The 14957-nt window shown below is 41.7% G+C and overlaps 2 pseudogenes; both read right to left on the bottom strand.

Moving 5' to 3' along the window:
* Positions 1 to 1235: 1235 nt before the first annotated feature.
* Positions 1236 to 4821, bottom strand: LOC130704135 (uncharacterized; annotated as a pseudogene).
* Positions 4822 to 8437: 3616 nt separating this feature from the next.
* LOC130703840 (uncharacterized) lies at positions 8438 to 11352 on the bottom strand (annotated as a pseudogene).
* Positions 11353 to 14957: the final 3605 nt, after the last annotated feature.

The raw sequence follows: 14957 nt of genomic DNA, 5'->3' as shown, positions 1-14957 counted from the left end.
AACAGGAGGCACCATCTAACGTGACGTCTTGTGCCTTTAAGGTCATCAACGCAGTCGTTGAGCACGAACTATCTGGAAGCTATCAGCTAGTGAACATTGCTTCGCAATACTACGGCCAGATTATCGGCAAGGAAGGAAAACACATCAAGGCATTCCAGAAGTCGCATGGCGTAAAGATCATGGTTACGCCTCCAAGAGGACCTCACGGTCAAATTCGAGTCACGATTACACAAGGAAACAACGAAGGGCGCCGCACCGTGGCCAAGCAAATCGTAGAATCTCTACCATCCCACGTCGAGATTCCTTTTGCGTCCTTAGGACGGCTTACACCCCAGCGAAAGAAGCAATTGTGGACCCGCTACTTTGTGGATATCGTTGAAGACGAATCGAGCAAGAAGTGCGTGTTGCGCGGAAATTTAGGCAACTGCCTGCGCCTATTCAAGGAGCAGAAAGTCTGAAAAGCCTATCCTTCATCTTGATGCTGACTCCTAGTAACAAACCAAAGAGATTGATAGACGAACCCGTGAACGGAGTTGTCCGCTGTCGTGTGTTGGGACTTTTCTCGGCTTTGTTTCCATCGTCTTCTTCATGGCACAAGTTTGCATTCGTGTGATGAAATGTCGATACTGCACTTACACTCGTTAAAAGTGCATGTCGCGTCTCACGCATGTTTGCAGCCGCCGGAAGAAGAACCCCACTTGATTTTCCTGTGGGGATGGCAGAGTACGCAGAACGTCCACCACGCCAGTTGATCGGCTACCTTTACGGGGGTTTCCTCCTTAAATGAGTCATCAATCCTGAAGGTGCGTTACTATAGAGGGAGGCAAACAAATATGGTCTCATTTTGTACATAACGTTAATATCTTTCTTTACCTATGTATATCCGCAAAATTATTGTTTTCGACGCGACACAGTTCAAAATTCACAGGATGATATTATCAGTCATGTTGGGTTCTTACCTTGTACGTCTTGTAAATATCTTTCTGTACTTATAAGTTTCTCTCCACAAAATTGTTCTTTTCGCATCTAAAGTTCAAAATTCTGTTTGATATTTTCAATAATGTTTGCTTTTACCGTGTACATATTGTAAAATATCTCTACGCATTTGTCTCTTCCCCGAAATTGTTCTTTTCGGCCCCAGTTTTCCCAAAATTCTTTGTTTCGTGTTCAATAAATTTTTAAAAATTACTATGACGTTCAGTGTTTTCCAATTACTACCGCACTAAGAACAAGAATGAAAGGTAACGTCAACTTTAATTAAAACATAGAGAATTGTATCAAACAAAACAATTAGTATAGAAGAAATTTGTTTAAGCTTGTCAGAGTAATCTAAAATGAACCATCACATACTGATACATACGCAAATTTCAATACTAACCAGACAGCTGAAAAATGAGTTGCATGTTACTGATAATTTACGGTATTATACGATGCAGGAATAGAGATGAAGAATGACTTACATTGAAGACTATGGTTGACTAAGTTAAGCACAGGTGTTGAAGATAACTTTATCCGTTTGCTATACGCTCATATTGCCCGCTCGTATTTCTAGGATTGCCGTTCGTGCCGCTGTGAGACGTGTGCGAAATTGAATACTTCATTCCACCTGCAGATAGGGTAATAACGATTGTAAACTATTCTTCTACGGTAACCCAATTGGAAAAGGGAACTAGAAGCTTCCATACCTGAAAGAAAACGTAGGGATGATCGGACAGAGAATCTTCCCAGAATTTCCAATCGTGAAATTGAATATTTTCACCACCAAATGTAACATCGATGAACGTGTAATTCTCCGGAATGTATTTGAGCTTGTAAAGTGGTGGACTGGCCAGATGCATGTCGTATTGATCCAACAGTCGCTCAAGCTCCCGTCCGCGTTGATCAATCTTCCGATAGACCTGTAATGTTTGTTTCATTTGCATACAATAAAGCAACTTGTTTTGTGTTTCCTTTGCTAAATTATGCAGCAAAATATTTATTAGCACTATGACAAACCATGCCGTTATCCATTTTGGATGTTTGGCGCTGGCATCCATCCCAATCACCACAAGTCGGTGGCGCTTGTTCCAGCAATGGCAGCAAAGTGGAACTCAGATTTAACGAACTTGGTCGGCAGAATACGGAATAAAAAGTGGTATGCTTTGGTGCCCGACCTCAGTTGAATCTGTCGAAATTATAATGGTTATAACTTATCGTGCAGCCATCATTCTATTCGCTCTTGGCGATTTATTAGCTTTTATAACTCTTACCTCGGCAATATCGTTTCGTTTAACGGTTGGATCGGCCAATACAACCGAAGGGCGTGCTTTAATGTCCGTCATGAGAACAGATGAACGAGATTTCAGCTCGTCTGCTGGATATTTGACTAACTGCAAATGCCGGTTTTCCGCCACCAAATCCTCAAGACGAGTTTTCCATTGCCGATTTTCATGTGTTAACCTTTCAACTACCTTCTCTAGCTCTTCACTTCGCTTTGTCATTCGTTCTTTTTCTTTATTATGCTGAAGTCGTTCGCTAGTCATATCACGGTGTTGATTGATTTGGCCGGCTCTTATTTGCGGTGCAACCAGTGCGTTCTTCTTACCACCATCTATTAGGAAAGACATTGAAAGTAGAATGTTTAAATGAATTTTGTGTTAGCAACTGCAATAACATCGATGCATCTTTACTCTCTTATTATGTTTTGAGTGTAATACCATTGTAAATGGTTACACAAACGACTAGAATTCACAAACTCTAAACATAACAATCTGGCACGACATGTCAAAATACACGAAGAACGGTGTACCACAAGCAAGTATTGTTTTAGGATTAAAAGCACTATGTAAAATCAATTTAAACAAGCCACAGTCTAGGCTTTTTTGGTTATAAAAGTTCTCGGTATCAGTTGGTTCTATCCATGTCCCTATTCTCCACTGTTCTCATTCTATTGATTATTCGTTATGCGAGGCGACGTATAAGAATGTAAGATACGTTACGAGTCTTTGTTGCGTTACACTAAATGGCTAATATAATTTAGCAGGAAAGACCAAACTTCCCCCTGAAAAGAGGCAGTTTGTTCTCTTTTGGGAATCACGCGTTTTTACTGGGTACCGGTCGTTTGTTTGTTTCTGTGGAAGCCCTGCTATAAAAAAAAGGAAAAGCTTCAAAAGCACTGATAAATGGCTATTGTAAGGGATACACGTGTTATGTTCCCAGGTCTTTGTAACGCAGCGAGGAAACCCTACATAATTTACCGATAGGTTACAGGCCAATCCCATCAAATAACTCACGCAAAGGTATCAAATGATGATTGCCAAGCCATTGAATACGGTTTATGACTGGGACTTACTCGTTTCAGACCACGGCTTATTCTACGGAAATGTTGTTAATCGTACGAGAGTATGCTTTTTGACAATAAATAAAGCATTCCAAGTTAAATAAACGTGGAATACTTTAGCATTCTTTACTGCCTTAGGCCATTCAAGTCCGTACTTACAAGAATGCATTACTTAGAGTGCATTGTAAAAAGTGTTTTAAACAAAATTACGTACCATTCGTTTCATGGTCGCCGATCAGTTGATCCAACCTTTTGAGTATCCCGTTAATTCTTTCTTCGATGTTTTTCCCCCACTACTTCGCTGTTTCTTTACTCTGTTCGTGCTTTTTATGTAGAGCAATCGGTACCACATGATGAAGAGGCTTTGCGTGCAACTGATGCTGACGCGGAGTACGATGCTGTACGGGCTGATGATGGATTGTCATCTCGTAAAGATCGGGGATTGCTACGCGTACTGCTGTTGTCTTCCAACATCAGTCGTTCAACATGACTCGTCGTTTGATTATCTTGATTCAAAGACTCTTCAGCAGGCTGCTGATGGTCTTCCAACTCGTGTATCGTAGCACCACGCTTTTTTATATGTGCAGGACCATCTCCACTTGAGTCGTAACCATTCTCTTTCATGGATTTCATAGCTTCTGATGACCGGTTGAGTTTACTTGTCTGATTGCAGATATTGGTGCTGCTGACTTCCTCCACTTTGATATCACTTATGCCCACCATCTGATGTATTTACACTTGGTTAAACAAAAGAATGTGTTATGATAGAAAATCTTCATGCGAAAGAGAATTCAAACTTACCATACCATATGGTAGTCCACTGGGAAGAACTTAGGGCAACACACATGCACAACACCATGGCCAAGACCAGATGCTCCTAAAACTATCTTACCCAAGACTAAATGCTGCAATTTTGTTGGAAATTTGTTTCAATTGTTGACAAAAACTGAAAATCAGTAAAATAACAAACACTTACCTCCTTCCCCAGCTGGAGCCATAGCAATTCCTTTCAGGGAGAGGGATCTAGTAGATCTGCATGTTAAACTAACACAAGTCTGATTAGTCAATTGTCTTGACGTCAAGCTGTAGATATTTGGCTTTGAGAAAAGCACAGTTGCTTGCTTCAGGGAGGTTTTCCCAACAAAGTTCGTCAAACCACTACAGAGAACGTAGGCCGACAACATTTTCAGTATTTCGTGAACTTGTCAACAAGCAAGCTTTTGTACGCCAAATTCCTACAGTGGAGAAAAATAGATGTAATTTAACGTAAAACGTTCTTGGGTAACAATTCTTCCCAATTTACCAGTCTGGGCAATTTATAACAGTATAGGGAATATGATGCCACTGGCTGAACAGTAGTCGTAACAAAAATGATGTAACAGACAAAACGCAATTCAACGTATTTAATTTTTGCAGACGATTCGTGGTACTAGAGAGTTCGACGCATGTTCTGTTTGGAAATGCGTCGTCTTGCGTCACAAACTCATGAGACCGTGACGGTGTTGGATGTATGCTGAATCCTGTGTACTAGATGAAATATTATACCCAATTTATATTACATTTGCTAAACATAGAAGAATTTTACAAAATGGCGTTGTTAATACGAAAAGATGTGTACAGTTTAACTAAAGAAAAGAAAATACCATATTGGAATAATACTGCAATATTGCATCCAATAATGCATAGCACTAGATCGGTCGTCCGCTTCCATAACCTTGAGAGCGCCTTTGTTTTTAAGGTAAGTAGTTTACTATCAAGTTTTTGTATATCCATTTTAATGATTGAACAATGTTTTTTCCATTACATTAATTTGAAAAATAACCCAAATGAGCCGTTAAAAAAAAAAAAAATTCCCCATCAGAAACACCGAAAATGCGAGGCCAGAAGCTTTGGTCTGCCCCCGTCATTTGGACCTACCATACATAAGAAAGCTTTTTATTTGAATTAAACTCAATCTCCTGCTTTCCAAGTATTAGTGCTCAGTACTAGTATCAAGGTTTAGTTATCAGTGCTCATTCCAGGCTTTAGTGATCCATCCCAAGTGATTCTTCAAAGCAAAAATGAATCGAGTAATCTTCGGAATTGCTGCGGGAGTGTCTGCCTTAACGGTTTCCCATTGGTATACGGCCCGAAAACGCGAAGTTATTTCTTCTGCTGACGTTGACAGTTTGAACGGGAGAAGTTCTGTCAATGCCCATGTTTTGTCCGTCGACATCGGTGAAGAATCTTCGTCTTCGGGAAACGTCCCAACTGAAGACCGTGAAAATGAGGTTGCCCTGCTCAAGGAGGAAATGTTGAGACTGGAAAAGGAAAGAGACGAATTCGCTTTGCAGACGCAAAAATTATCCGAACAACTTTTGGAAGAGACATCCCGACGCGAGCATCTGCAAGCGAAGAGCTCATACCTTCAGGTGGAAATCGACACTAAAGCACGACTTTTCGAAACTGATCTTGATGATCTTCGAGCCGCCAATCGTGAAGCGATGATTGCAATGCATGATGATTTTTCCAAACAAAACGTGGCATTGGAGTTGGATAATGCTCGTCTCCGCTGCCAAAACGATTCGGTTTCGAATGATCTGATCAACGTTAGAGCTGAACGAGACCAAGCTCTTTTGGAGAATGCCACTCTGGCCAAAGAAGTCGGCGATGTCCAATCCAAGTTGCAAGCCGCACTGACCAACGTGCAAGACCTGCAAACGGCAGCTGATTCCAGCGAGAAGGAGCTATTGCAAATTCGTGCTGAACTGGTTTCCAGCGCAGCAAGAATTGCGGAACTAGAATCAGTAAACCTTCACCAGAGCAACAAGCTTGCCGAATTGGAAACGATGGTCCAAGAACAGAGCAGATCGACTCTCGTGACTCCGGAATCGGAGGAACCTGTTGCTGCTCTCGAGGAGAACGAAGCTTTGCCCGAATTGCACGCTCGTGATGAACAAACTGAGGTTGTTGACGAATCTGCGAAGCCATCTTCCCAAGATGACGCGCAGGACGTCGCTTCTCCTCCACTCGTGCAAGAGGCTGCTCCACGCCGTGAGAAGGTGCCAGAAGTTCCCGTGTTTCCATGTATGGATATCCGCTTTAGGAATCAAGATATCCAAGGATATACTATCGTCCTGGATTCGTCTGGAGAACTTCAGGATACCATCAGCCCAAAGCAACAACTCGTTGAGGAGTTGAAACCTGTGGCATCACCACCAGCCAAACAGGAGGCACCATCTAACGTGACGTCTTGTGCCTTTAAGGTCATCAACGCAGTCGTTGAGCACGAACTATCTGGAAGCTATCAGCTAGTGAACATTGCTTCGCAATACTACGGCCAGATTATCGGCAAGGAAGGAAAACACATCAAGGCATTCCAGAAGTCGCATGGCGTAAAGATCATGGTTACGCCTCCAAGAGGACCTCACGGTCAAATTCGAGTCACGATTACACAAGGAAACAACGAAGGGCGCCGCACCGTGGCCAAGCAAATCGTAGAATCTCTACCATCCCACGTCGAGATTCCTTTTGCGTCCTTAGGACGGCTTACACCCCAGCGAAAGAAGCAATTGTGGACCCGCTACTTTGTGGATATCGTTGAAGACGAATCGAGCAAGAAGTGCGTGTTGCGCGGAAATTTAGGCAACTGCCTGCGCCTATTCAAGGAGCAGAAAGTCTGAAAAGCCTATCCTTCATCTTGATGCTGACTCCTAGTAACAAACCAAAGAGATTGATAGACGAACCCGTGAACGGAGTTGTCCGCTGTCGTGTGTTGGGACTTTTCTCGGCTTTGTTTCCATCGTCTTCTTCATGGCACAAGTTTGCATTCGTGTGATGAAATGTCGATACTGCACTTACACTCGTTAAAAGTGCATGTCGCGTCTCACGCATGTTTGCAGCCGCCGGAAGAAGAACCCCACTTGATTTTCCTGTGGGGATGGCAGAGTACGCAGAACGTCCACCACGCCAGTTGATCGGCTACCTTTACGGGGGTTTCCTCCTTAAATGAGTCAATCAATCCTGAAGGTGCGTTACTATAGAGGGAGGCAAACAAATATGGTCTCATTTTGTACATAACGTTAATATCTTTCTTTACCTATGTATATCCGCAAAATTATTGTTTTCGACGCGACACAGTTCAAAATTCACAGGATGATATTATCAGTCATGTTGGGTTCTTACCTTGTACGTCTTGTAAATATCTTTCTGTACTTATAAGTTTCTCTCCACAAAATTGTTCTTTTCGCATCTAAAGTTCAAAATTCTGTTTGATATTTTCAATAATGTTTGCTTTTACCGTGTACATATTGTAAAATATCTCTACGCATTTGTCTCTTCCCCGAAATTGTTCTTTTCGGCCCCAGTTTTCCCAAAATTCTTTGTTTCGTGTTCAATAAATTTTTAAAAATTACTATGACGTTCAGTGTTTTCCAATTACTACCGCACTAAGAACAAGAATGAAAGGTAACGTCAACTTTAATTAAAACATAGAGAATTGTATCAAACAAAACAATTAGTATAGAAGAAATTTGTTTAAGCTTGTCAGAGTAATCTAAAATGAACCATCACATACTGATACATACGCAAATTTCAATACTAACCAGACAGCTGAAAAATGAGTTGCATGTTACTGATAATTTACGGTATTATACGATGCAGGAATAGAGATGAAGAATGACTTACATTGAAGACTATGGTTGACTAAGTTAAGCACAGGTGTTGAAGATAACTTTATCCGTTTGCTATACGCTCATATTGCCCGCTCGTATTTCTAGGATTGCCGTTCGTGCCGCTGTGAGACGTGTGCGAAATTGAATACTTCATTCCACCTGCAGATAGGGTAATAACGATTGTAAACTATTCTTCTACGGTAACCCAATTGGAAAAGGGAACTAGAAGCTTCCATACCTGAAAGAAAATGTATGGGTGATCGGAAAGAGAATCTTCCCAAAATTTCCAGTCGTGAAACTGAATGTTTTCCCCACCCAGTGTAACATCGATGAACGTGTAGTTCTCCGGAATGTATTTGAGCTTGTAAAGTGGTGGACTGGCCAGATGCATGTCGTATTGATCCAACAGTCGCTCAAGCTCCCGTCCGCGTTGATCAATCTTCCGGTATACCTGTAATGTTTGTTTCATTTGCATACAATAAAGCAACTTGTTTTGTGTTTCCTTTGCTAAATTATGCAGCAAAATATTTATTAGCACTATGACAAACCATGCCGTTATCCATTTTGGATGTTTGGCGCTGGCATCCATCCCAATCACCACAAGTCGGTGGCGCTTGTTCCAGCAATGGCAGCAAAGTGGAACTCAGATTTAACGAACTTGGTCGGCAGAATACGGAATAAAAAGTGGTATGCTTTGGTGCCCGACCTCAGTTGAATCTGTCGAAATTATAATGGTTATAACTTATCGTGCAGCCATCATTCTATTCGCTCTTGGCGATTTATTAGCTTTTTAACTCTTACCTCGGCAATATCGTTTCGTTTAACGGTTGGATCGGCCAATACAACCGAAGGGCGTGCTTTAATGTCCGTCATGAGAACAGATGAACGAGATTTCAGCTCGTCTGCTGGATATTTGACTAACTGCAAATGCCGGTTTTCCGCCACCAAATCCTCAAGACGAGTTTTCCATTGCCGATTTTCATGTGTTAACCTTTCAACTACCTTCTCTAGCTCTTCACTTCGCTTTGTCATTCGTTCTTTTTCTTTATTATGCTGAAGTCGTTCGCTAGTCATATCACGGTGTTGATTGATTTGGCCGGCTCTTATTTGCGGTGCAACCAGTGCGTTCTTCTTACCACCATCTATTAGGAAAGACATTGAAAGTAGAATGTTTAAATGAATTTTGTGTTAGCAACTGCAATAACATCGATGCATCTTTACTCTCTTATTATGTTTTGAGTGTAATACCATTGTAAATGGTTACACAAACGACTAGAATTCACAAACTCTAAACATAACAATCTGGCACGACATGTCAAAATACACGAAGAACGGTGTACCACAAGCAAGTATTGTTTTAGGATTAAAAGCACTATGTAAAATCAATTTAAACAAGCCACAGTCTAGGCTTTTTTGGTTATAAAAGTTCTCGGTATCAGTTGGTTCTATCCATGTCCCTATTCTCCACTGTTCTCATTCTATTGATTATTCGTTATGCGAGGCGACGTATAAGAATGTAAGATACGTTACGAGTCTTTGTTGCGTTACACTAAATGGCTAATATAATTTAGCAGGAAAGACCAAACTTCCCCCTGAAAAGAGGCAGTTTGTTCTCTTTTGGGAATCACGCGTTTTTACTGGGTACCGGTCGTTTGTTTGTTTCTGTGGAAGCCCTGCTATAAAAAAAAGGAAAAGCTTCAAAAGCACTGATAAATGGCTATTGTAAGGGATACACGTGTTATGTTCCCAGGTCTTTGTAACGCAGCGAGGAAACCCTACATAATTTACCGATAGGTTACAGGCCAATCCCATCAAATAACTCACGCAAAGGTATCAAATGATGATTGCCAAGCCATTGAATACGGTTTATGACTGGGACTTACTCGTTTCAGACCACGGCTTATTCTACGGAAATGTTGTTAATCGTACGAGAGTATGCTTTTTGACAATAAATAAAGCATTCCAAGTTAAATAAACGTGGAATACTTTAGCATTCTTTACTGCCTTAGGCCATTCAAGTCCGTACTTACAAGAATGCATTACTTAGAGTGCATTGTAAAAAGTGTTTTAAACAAAATTACGTACCATTCGTTTCATGGTCGCCGATCAGTTGATCCAACCTTTTGAGTATCCCGTTAATTCTTTCTTCGATGTTTTTCCCCCACTACTTCGCTGTTTCTTTACTCTGTTCGTGCTTTTTATGTAGAGCAATCGGTACCACATGATGAAGAGGCTTTGCGTGCAACTGATGCTGACGCGGAGTACGATGCTGTACGGGCTGATGATGGATTGTCATCTCGTAAAGATCGGGGGGATTGCTACGCGTACTGCTGTTGTCTTCCAACATCAGTCGTTCAACATGACTCGTCGTTTGATTATCTTGATTCAAAGACTCTTCAGCAGGCTGCTGATGGTCTTCCAACTCGTGTATCGTAGCACCACGCTTTTTTATATGTGCAGGACCATCTCCACTTGAGTCGTAACCATTCTCTTTCATGGATTTCATAGCTTCTGATGACCGGTTGAGTTTACTTGTCTGATTGCAGATATTGGTGCTGCTGACTTCCTCCACTTTGATATCACTTATGCCCACCATCTGATGTATTTACACTTGGTTAAACAAAAGAATGTGTTATGATAGAAAATCTTCATGCGAAAGAGAATTCAAACTTACCATACCATATGGTAGTCCACTGGGAAGAACTTAGGGCAACACACATGCACAACACCATGGCCAAGACCAGATGCTCCTAAAACTATCTTACCCAAGACTAAATGCTGCAATTTTGTTGGAAATTTGTTTCAATTGTTGACAAAAACTGAAAATCAGTAAAATAACAAACACTTACCTCCTTCCCCAGCTGGAGCCATAGCAATTCCTTTCAGGGAGAGGGATCTAGTAGATCTGCATGTTAAACTAACACAAGTCTGATTAGTCAATTGTCTTGACGTCAAGCTGTAGATATTTGGCTTTGAGAAAAGCACAGTTGCTTGCTTCAGGGAGGTTTTCCCAACAAAGTTCGTCAAACCACTACAGAGAACGTAGGCCGACAACATTTTCAGTATTTCGTGAACTTGTCAACAAGCAAGCTTTTGTACGCCAAATTCCTACAGTGGAGAAAAATAGATGTAATTTAACGTAAAACGTTCTTGGGTAACAATTCTTCCCAATTTACCAGTCTGGGCAATTTATAACAGTATAGGGAATATGATGCCACTGGCTGAACAGTAGTCGTAACAAAAATGATGTAACAGACAAAACGCAATTCAACGTATTTAATTTTTGCAGACGATTCGTGGTACTAGAGAGTTCGACGCATGTTCTGTTTGGAAATGCGTCGTCTTGCGTCACAAACTCATGAGACCGTGACGGTGTTGGATGTATGCTGAATCCTGTGTACTAGATGAAATATTATACCCAATTTATATTACATTTGCTAAACATAGAAGAATTTTACAAAATGGCGTTGTTAATACGAAAAGATGTGTACAGTTTAACTAAAGAAAAGAAAATACCATATTGGAATAATACTGCAATATTGCATCCAAATCCAATAATGCATAGCACTAGATCGGTCGTCCGCTTCCATAACCTTGAGAGCGCCTTTGTTTTTAAGGTAAGTAGTTTACTATCAAGTTTTTGTATATCCATTTTAATGATTGAACAATGTTTTTTCCATTACATTAATTTGAAAAATAACCCAAATGAGCCGTTAAAAAAAAAAAATTCCCCATCAGAAACACCGAAAATGCGAGGCCAGAAGCTTTGGTCTGCCCCCGTCATTTGGACCTACCATACATAAGAAAGCTTTTTATTTGAATTAAACTCAATCTCCTGCTTTCCAAGTATTAGTGCTCAGTACTAGTATCAAGGTTTAGTTATCAGTGCTCATTCCAGGCTTTAGTGATCCATCCCAAGTGATTCTTCAAAGCAAAAATGAATCGAGTAATCTTCGGAATTGCTGCGGGAGTGTCTGCCTTAACGGTTTCCCATTGGTATACGGCCCGAAAACGCGAAGTTATTTCTTCTGCTGACGTTGACAGTTTGAACGGGAGAAGTTCTGTCAATGCCCATGTTTTGTCCGTCGACATCGGTGAAGAATCTTCGTCTTCGGGAAACGTCCCAACTGAAGACCGTGAAAATGAGGTTGCCCTGCTCAAGGAGGAAATGTTGAGACTGGAAAAGGAAAGAGACGAATTCGCTTTGCAGACGCAAAAATTATCCGAACAACTTTTGGAAGAGACATCCCGACGCGAGCATCTGCAAGCGAAGAGCTCATACCTTCAGGTGGAAATCGACACTAAAGCACGACTTTTCGAAACTGATCTTGATGATCTTCGAGCCGCCAATCGTGAAGCGATGATTGCAATGCATGATGATTTTTCCAAACAAAACGTGGCATTGGAGTTGGATAATGCTCGTCTCCGCTGCCAAAACGATTCGGTTTCGAATGATCTGATCAACGTTAGAGCTGAACGAGACCAAGCTCTTTTGGAGAATGCCACTCTGGCCAAAGAAGTCGGCGATGTCCAATCCAAGTTGCAAGCCGCACTGACCAACGTGCAAGACCTGCAAACGGCAGCTGATTCCAGCGAGAAGGAGCTATTGCAAATTCGTGCTGAACTGGTTTCCAGCGCAGCAAGAATTGCGGAACTAGAATCAGTAAACCTTCACCAGAGCAACAAGCTTGCCGAATTGGAAACGATGGTCCAAGAACAGAGCAGATCGACTCTCGTGACTCCGGAATCGGAGGAACCTGTTGCTGCTCTCGAGGAGAACGAAGCTTTGCCCGAATTGCACGCTCGTGATGAACAAACTGAGGTTGTTGACGAATCTGCGAAGCCATCTTCCCAAGATGACGCGCAGGACGTCGCTTCTCCTCCACTCGTGCAAGAGGCTGCTCCACGCCGTGAGAAGGTGCCAGAAGTTCCCGTGTTTCCATGTATGGATATCCGCTTTAGGAATCAAGATATCCAAGGATATACTATCGTCCTGGATTCGTCTGGAGAACTTCAGGATACCATCAGCCCAAAGCAACAACTCGTTGAGGAGTTGAAACCTGTGGCATCACCACCAGCCAAACAGGAGGCACCATCTAACGTGACGTCTTGTGCCTTTAAGGTCATCAACGCAGTCGTTGAGCACGAACTATCTGGAAGCTATCAGCTAGTGAACATTGCTTCGCAATACTACGGCCAGATTATCGGCAAGGAAGGAAAACACATCAAGGCATTCCAGAAGTCGCATGGCGTAAAGATCATGGTTACGCCTCCAAGAGGACCTCACGGTCAAATTCGAGTCACGATTACACAAGGAAACAACGAAGGGCGCCGCACCGTGGCCAAGCAAATCGTAGAATCTCTACCATCCCACGTCGAGATTCCTTTTGCGTCCTTAGGACGGCTTACACCCCAGCGAAAGAAGCAATTGTGGACCCGCTACTTTGTGGATATCGTTGAAGACGAATCGAGCAAGAAGTGCGTGTTGCGCGGAAATTTAGGCAACTGCCTGCGCCTATTCAAGGAGCAGAAAGTCTGAAAAGCCTATCCTTCATCTTGATGCTGACTCCTAGTAACAAACCAAAGAGATTGATAGACGAACCCGTGAACGGAGTTGTCCGCTGTCGTGTGTTGGGACTTTTCTCGGCTTTGTTTCCATCGTCTTCTTCATGGCACAAGTTTGCATTCGTGTGATGAAATGTCGATACTGCACTTACACTCGTTAAAAGTGCATGTCGCGTCTCACGCATGTTTGCAGCCGCCGGAAGAAGAACCCCACTTGATTTTCCTGTGGGGATGGCAGAGTACGCAGAACGTCCACCACGCCAGTTGATCGGCTACCTTTACGGGGGTTTCCTCCTTAAATGAGTCAATCAATCCTGAAGGTGCGTTACTATAGAGGGAGGCAAACAAATATGGTCTCATTTTGTACATAACGTTAATATCTTTCTTTACCTATGTATATCCGCAAAATTATTGTTTTCGACGCGACACAGTTCAAAATTCACAGGATGATATTATCAGTCATGTTGGGTTCTTACCTTGTACGTCTTGTAAATATCTTTCTGTACTTATAAGTTTCTCTCCACAAAATTGTTCTTTTCGCATCTAAAGTTCAAAATTCTGTTTGATATTTTCAATAATGTTTGCTTTTACCGTGTACATATTGTAAAATATCTCTACGCATTTGTCTCTTCCCCGAAATTGTTCTTTTCGGCCCCAGTTTTCCCAAAATTCTTTGTTTCGTGTTCAATAAATTTTTAAAAATTACTATGACGTTCAGTGTTTTCCAATTACTACCGCACTAAGAACAAGAATGAAAGGTAACGTCAACTTTAATTAAAACATAGAGAATTGTATCAAACAAAACAATTAGTATAGAAGAAATTTGTTTAAGCTTGTCAGAGTAATCTAAAATGAACCATCACATACTGATACATACGCAAATTTCAATACTAACCAGACAGCTGAAAAATGAGTTGCATGTTACTGATAATTTACGGTATTATACGATGCAGGAATAGAGATGAAGAATGACTTACATTGAAGACTATGGTTGACTAAGTTAAGCACAGGTGTTGAAGATAACTTTATCCGTTTGCTATACGCTCATATTGCCCGCTCGTATTTCTAGGATTGCCGTTCGTGCCGCTGTGAGACGTGTGCGAAATTGAATACTTCATTCCACCTGCAGATAGGGTAATAACGATTGTAAACTATTCTTCTACGGTAACCCAATTGGAAAAGGGAACTAGAAGCTTCCATACCTGAAAGAAAACGTAGGGATGATCGGACAGAGAATCTTCCCAGAATTTCCAGTCGTGAAACTGAATATTTTCCCCACCCAGTGTAACATCGATGAACGTGTAATTCTCCGGAATGTATTTGAGCTTGTAAAGTGGTGGACTGGCCAGATGCATGTCGTATTGATCCAACAGTCGCTCAAGCTCCCGTCCGCGTTGATCAATCTTCCGGTATACCTGTAA

The sequence above is a fragment of the Daphnia carinata genome, chromosome 8, assembly GCF_022539665.2.
Source record: "Daphnia carinata strain CSIRO-1 chromosome 8, CSIRO_AGI_Dcar_HiC_V3, whole genome shotgun sequence".
In the NCBI taxonomy this organism is placed as follows: domain Eukaryota; kingdom Metazoa; phylum Arthropoda; class Branchiopoda; order Diplostraca; family Daphniidae; genus Daphnia; species Daphnia carinata.
Note: the sequence above shows the minus strand (reverse complement) of the source record. Positions and strands in the feature narration are given on the sequence as shown.